Below are 6,209 nucleotides of genomic sequence, written 5' to 3' on the forward strand. Positions count from 1 at the left end.
AGGTTTACATATAAAACAATGCTGCTAGCATAATTATACTGTTAACTATGTTTCTAAGAGAGATTTCTCTCTTCTTTTGCACATAGTTTTTCATCCTTATCAGCTCCCACCGTCTACGCTCATTTGCCATTCATTCTGTATTTATAAAAGACTCCCAAAACGGATTTTTCTTGCTCGCTTTGGCTTTCCACTTTTATGGGATTTCTTGCTGTGTTTCCTCCTACCTCCCCAGCAATTTTTCATGTCCCTGTGACAATTTCTAGTGTCTTAAGCGACCATCAACAGATTATGCGATAGTTAAAGCCCGCCACTTTTAATTGCCATGGCAATGACATCCCATACCAATCTCTCGTTATCCTGTTCGCTCTTTTGGTCCTCCCGATGCTCCTGGTTTTTTGCCACGCTTACCACCCTGCATCCCACTTTGATCCGGGCCATCCAAACTATCCTCAAAACTTAGCCACATCATAAAAAGTGCTGGCAGGCCCTGTCGTAACCAGGAGTTCCGTTATGATGCCCACACTGTAATAAAAACTCCATAAAACAAGAATATACGGAGCGAAAGTCTCTATAAAGCGGACTGAATTTTTCAAAACAATATAAAAAACTTTCAGTTTTATAAAAATGTACGGGGTAAGAGAATCCATTTAATTTGTTTTTATCATTTAAAAGAAATTATTTAATACTATTTTTAACATTTCCTTAAAAATTTGTAGTTTTTAAAAAATTAATATCTAAACATTTTGAAAAATAGATATCTTTCATAGACAAAATCATAACTGATTTCCCGTTGTGTATTTGGTAACCAAAAGCCATGTCCCAGCCAGCCCCACGCCTTCCGAACCACCACTTTAACCCCCGACCCCATTTTATCCCCATGCCCCCAACTATACCGCCTTTAACCCAACACTAACCCCTACTATTCCCGTTTGATATCCTCGCACCGCACTTCATTTGAGACTTTGAACTGCAAATAGACAAACGTGTTTCACAGCAGATCCACCCAAAAGGGGGCTGGCGGTCCCAGCTGCTTTTCACTTTTCACATTTCCATCATCACAACCTTTTGCGCCGCCTTTGCTTTCGTTTTTTGCTGTATTTGCATATCAAATTAAAAGCGCCCGAGTAATTTTAGCGCTTTCCACACAGACTCTCAGATGGCTAGATGAAAATGGGTGGGGATCTCCTAGGGAAATGGGTGGGGAACGGAAGTTTGCCGGGGGACTTCCCCTCTATATCCTACACCACAACATGCCACGTTTTTCCGGCACATTGTCTGATTGTCTGATGAGGGCACAGCCCGTAGCTGTGAAATAAATAAAATACACGTTAGATGGTTCGGCATTTAAAAGCTATAATTAAAAAGCAACCAAAAACACGTATAGAACTAGGACGAGGGGAAGGCGGGGGATGGCATCCAAAGCTAGACAATCCGGGGATTTGATTTACTCCTGGTCTGAACGGGAATCCCCCGGACTTTGCTTTGTGAAATATTCAAATGGCGCCCGCGATGCGTCGACACACAAAATGGCATTACAATCGTGTAAAAGCGACACGGCTCATTTCTGCACAGAAAAAAGTTGTAATCTAATCCTTATGATCTCCAAAATTTTGAATTAAATTCTAAAATACGTTGGAAAAAATTGAATAAAAAATTAAAGTTCGAAATATCAAGTAGATTTTTTTTATACATATTAAATTAATTTGAAACTCTACTAAATTTGTTTGCAGTGTGTTTGTGTGCTTGTCGTTCCAGTTTGAATGTGAGCTATCTCTTTTAGTGTCTGTGCATTTTAAAGCAACTTGTTTGGGCCTCAAAAGCATGTAAAGCATACAAATTGTTCCGATTTGTTTATCAACGATCCAACAAGTGGATTTCTGTAAGGGTGGCCCTGCTCAGTCAATTATTCAGATTAGTTCATGATTAGATTTTTTTAATCAGGCACGGCGCTATTTTATTTGATTTACTTAGGTTTTTAATATATTTTAGGTAGTTCGACCTAGACTCCTTTTACACATATAAGTGTGTATTATAAGAAAGTCCCTTCGTGGCCGCACTGCTTACGTGTGTGCTATAGTGGGTGGTCCTTTATTATTCAAGATTATCCTGCGGGTATTGAAGTGCCGCGCGATGTGCTGCTCTGTTGCTCGCTGCCACGAAATCCGTGGAACTCCCCCGACATATACACATCGATGACATGTTTGCGTCGCCAGCATGTCTGAGATTGGCCCACCATCCCCACTCGAACATCCACTTCCCCATGGAGATCCACATCCACCCATCGAAAATCAAGAGCAACTATAATGGCTAAGCTCTTCCGTCTAGAGAACGCTTGGCTACTCCACGCACCCACATGGCGAAGGATTCACAAACTTTCACAGAGAAAAAGTTGGTATAGAGTCAGGTTCTTGAAGTATTACCTCAAATATTGTAAGCCAGAAGTTTTAAAGAAAATATCATATCTAATCCTTTTTTTTAAAGAAATATAATTTGAAAATTTTTAGTTCCTTTTATTAAAACTAGCTGTTTAAGGTTTGAGTCGGTATTAAATAAAGAAGTTCAAAACAATTAATTTAAAATACATTTTAAAAATATTTAGTTTTGTAAACTAGATATTTTTAATGCAATGTATTTTTAAATACAATAGTTTCTTAGATGCAAAAAATATAAATATAATAAAGTAAAATATAATAAATAACACAATGTGCTTAAAAGTTACAGTTAGAACACATCTATCAGTGTTTTATTTACGTCAGCTGATGGACCTAACTTACATAATTTGATTAGTCGCTGCCAAATTTGAAGCGACAGCAGAAAAAAGATTTATTTACTGATTATAGACACATGATTTATGATTGCTGCCTTTGTTACGGCGTCTTGTCAGTCAGTCAGCCATTCAATCAGTGGGCCGTGTGATTAGCCCTGACATGGTATGTCAATTTTCCAAATCATTTTCTCCAGCTAGCCAGAAATCAAACAAAGGAATCAAGCACGGAAACCAAAGAGAACCGAATAAAAAATCCTTTAAAAACTTGCCCAAACAGCGTTCTTTCATTAGGCAAACAAAAGCAGGACGCGACGCTTGATGGAATTAGTTTTATTTTTTTTATTTGGAGCTGTGTGCTTTGCCCCCCGGTTCTCCCCACTTTTCCGGGGACTCGTGCAAACCATTTAAAACGCAGATTGTCATCCATTAAGAGATTAGAAATTTTCAAGGGTGTTTTTTCTACCCAGCGGTGAGTGTGTGTGTGTTTGGTGTGCTCGTCCTTTGTCTCACTGGCCAAAATGGCATGAGTTTCGCAAACAGGATATAGACAGGACATTCGGAGCGGTCGTAAAAAATATCGACGCCGGATTTCAGGAAGCATCAGCAACTTTCCCATAAAAATCACTTCAAATGTCATATTAGGCTGGGTGGGATGGTTTACGGATTTCGGGCCAATCCCCTTAGCCAAAAGGACAATTGGCAAAAAGAAGGAAAAGGAAGCGGGCATACAAGCGAATTCGTATCGGCAAATTGAAATCTGTGCGCCCGAGTCAAACGCATAAGTTTGGCCGGAGACGAAAAAGACGGAGATGAAGTTCACTCAGCCATAGAATACATATGCTCGACGTAATCCTTTTTGGCCGGCAGTGTCCTAGCACTTTGTCCTCCGCTTGTTCACAGGATTTTCGACAAATTTCGTCTGTTTTGACTCGGCAACTGCTGCTTTTCTGCTGCTTTTGCTGCTGTTGTCACTCGAAAATCATTTTCAATTGCTTGACCAGAGGAAATGGGTGCTCATATTTTAAGTAGTGGCTGTGGAGAAACTTGCTTACTGTTCCGCTTCAACAAAGATCCCTTAACAGCAAAAAGGAGTTCAGTCTGGGGAGGGGTGACAAACACACCGAAATATATGTGATCTACAAATACGTTTAAAATGATAGGAACGCCTTGAAACAATCTATATATCTTTTAAATGAATGAGTTATTAAATATCTTAATATTTTTACATGGTAGAACATCAAACTCTATAATAACCATGATATTTTTGTTACACTACTAATACCACTTTCACATTATTTAAGTGCAAAAACACACTTAAAGGTATTTTAGGATTTTGTACTTTTATTTTTAAGCTACTTTAATTACCTTCAGGAAAGAATGGTCCACTTAAGAAAATATTTTTCGATCAACTTTTTAATCTACACACAATCAGAATGAAGTGTGCCACTTTAAGTGCTATTTCTCTGACCGCAACTGTACGCTTTACAACAAAGAGCTGTGCGTGCGAGTGTGTGTGAGTGAGAACGGAATGCTGCTCTCAAGTTAAAGTGTAATTGCATTAGCAAAGTGGCTGCAAAATTTAAATTACTCCATATCGTTCAGCTCGCTTTAATGCACATTTCAATTTAAATTTAAATTTCGATTTAATTTCGATTTAAGTTCGATTGGCAAGCGCAGCCAACATAGCTCCGATAAAATCAGTAATCGATTGCTTTTTAGCATAATCAGTTTTTAATTTTCTTTCACCGCGTAATAAAAATTAAAAAAAAAAACTAGTATTTAATTGCCATAATTAGGGAAAATGTTGCTGTAAAACGTGTACAAAAGTGCAAACCTATTAATATTGTCATAATGCGCATATTTCAGTAAACAACAAGGACCAATTAGTTTGTTTTGGATGGTCACTTGTGAAAATCTAACGCTGCCGGCATCGTAGAGCAATTTTAACAATTTTAACAATTTTCCAACCAGTTCCAGCGCTTGTAAAATGTTTTAACACAAAAGCGCAATTCGTGGGGTGAGGGCAGGGTTTTTAGTTATTGTTAAACAACTTTTATTCCACTGCAAGCAGCATTTTTTTTTAGCAACTAAAACTTTTTGACAAACGGGACAATTCTGCAGACGTTGCGTCACTTTTCTCTTGTGTTTGTTGTTGGTTTTGGTGGGAATTTTGACGTTTCGCATTTTTGTTTCCAGTTTTTAAGGGGAAAATAGGGATCCACAGATTTTCAAGTAAATCCAATTAGGTGGCGTAGAATGGATTTCGGTTTTCGCTTAGCTTGGAAAGCTTATATATAATTTACATACATTGACATATTTCCAAAGTTTTATATTGGTGATCAATTTTAAAATGACTCGATATTAAATATTAAATATATTTTTTACAATTTATTTTTAATTTCACCTAGTACTGAATTACGTACCTATTACTTCTATTTCACATTTTTAATAATTTATTCAGGTCTATGTCGTTGCATTTTTTCCTTCATATAGAGACCATAAAAAACTTGACCCAAGAGGGCTATTAATGCAGAAACTAAATAGCAATCGATTAGTTCATATGAAATATTTATCAGAATTTTTCAAAACCCACCCCACAGACACAAAGCCCACGTCATGTCACTTTGTCCGCCTACATCAGGAAAGTCTACCCAGTTTAAAACTTCTACGCCTTTAGCGTTTAGGAAAATATAGGCGCTGGTTAGCGTGCTTATGACAAAGCAAGTATAAGCGAAGGGCATTAAGCATTTTACTACTCGCTGCAAATAAATAAAACAATATATAAAACTTTGATATAGAAATAAGTAATTAATACTTTTTTGAGACAAGTCAAGATTATTATAATAGCCAAAGGAATCTCCCACAAAAGAAAAAGTCCAAACGTGGTAATATAATGATATGTTTCACGACCTTTTCCTAAAAGAAAAATTTTATTGGGACTTATATCCAAAATGGACCTATTAGGGGGTTACAAAGAGATTACTTTGCGATCAGTATGGCTGAACTTATAGTGTCCATCAATAAAAATTCCTCACGAATTTGCAAAGTGATTTCTGTGTCACCACCAATAATTTGAAATACCTTTCTTATGACTCAAAAAACAAAAAGGGTAAACGGTAGCAAGAGCATTAACTGTAATCGATATCTCACGAACGCCAAATTTACACTTACATTTACGACACATTTTTATTGTTTCATTTAAATTAGATAGTTTTGTCTGACAATTAAGTCAGGGAAATGTTGAATCAGTGCTTTAGTAGTGGGTTAAAAATAGTAAGAAACTTACTTCCGCTGTTTACGGTATGTGACAAAATAAATAATATTCCTAAAATGTTATTCTTTGGTTACCTATCTGTTGATCTAAAATGGAGTAGATTTTTGTATATAAATATAGGTTTACAATTATATTAATATAGATTATACACAGAGGATTTATTTAAGT

General features: G+C 36.7%; 1 long non-coding RNA gene across 1 annotated transcript; it reads right to left on the minus strand.

The window, feature by feature from the left end:
- Positions 1-5,170: 5,170 nt before the first annotated feature.
- On the minus strand, positions 5,171-5,970 carry LOC138912880 (uncharacterized). Its single transcript, XR_011418430.1, has 4 exons — positions 5,849-5,970; positions 5,583-5,683; positions 5,361-5,526; positions 5,171-5,303 (listed from the first exon to the last, which is right to left on the minus strand). It is a non-coding gene; the product is annotated as an uncharacterized lncRNA (long non-coding RNA).
- Between the last annotated feature and the right edge of the window lie 239 nt (positions 5,971-6,209).

The sequence above is a fragment of the Drosophila takahashii genome, chromosome 3L (assembly GCF_030179915.1).
Source record: "Drosophila takahashii strain IR98-3 E-12201 chromosome 3L, DtakHiC1v2, whole genome shotgun sequence".
Classification (NCBI taxonomy): Eukaryota; Metazoa; Arthropoda; class Insecta; order Diptera; family Drosophilidae; genus Drosophila; species Drosophila takahashii.